The following is a 502-nucleotide window of genomic DNA, read 5'->3' on the forward strand; positions in this document are numbered from 1 at the left end:
CTCTCTATCTCCTCCTCCTGGAAGTCTCTGCTGAGATTTGTGTCTCTCTTAAAGGTTGTGTACGCTTGCTGTCAGGTCAGTGCGGAGGTCTGCCATTGGCTGCTGGGTGACAGTCATGTGATCCAGTGTGTGGTGTCCTATGTGGAGGGGGAGGTGAGTCATTGCATGGGGGCCCCTCCCACATTCACCTCATAAATCTTCCATCAAACATGGAGCCCCGCCTTCCTTTTCCCCAATAGTTGGCCCTTAGCAGCATGAAGGTCTGCGCTGTGCGTTCTTTCCTGATGACTTGTGCTTCTTACACACGTTGCTCCCTCATTGGGCCCCATAGGCCTCCGTTCCATAGGCCACCGTTCCACAGGCCTCCACCCCACAGGCCTCCACCCCATAGGCCTCCGTTCCACAGGCCTCCACCCCATAGGCCTCCGTTCCACAGGCCTCCACCCCATAGGCCTCCGTTCCACAGGCCTCCACCCCATAGGCCTCCGTTCCATAGGCCTCC

Source organism: Nanorana parkeri, unplaced genomic scaffold (genome assembly GCF_000935625.1).
Source record: "Nanorana parkeri isolate BGI_ZX_2015 unplaced genomic scaffold, ASM93562v1 scaffold5492, whole genome shotgun sequence".
NCBI lineage: Eukaryota > Metazoa > Chordata > Amphibia > Anura > Dicroglossidae > Nanorana > Nanorana parkeri.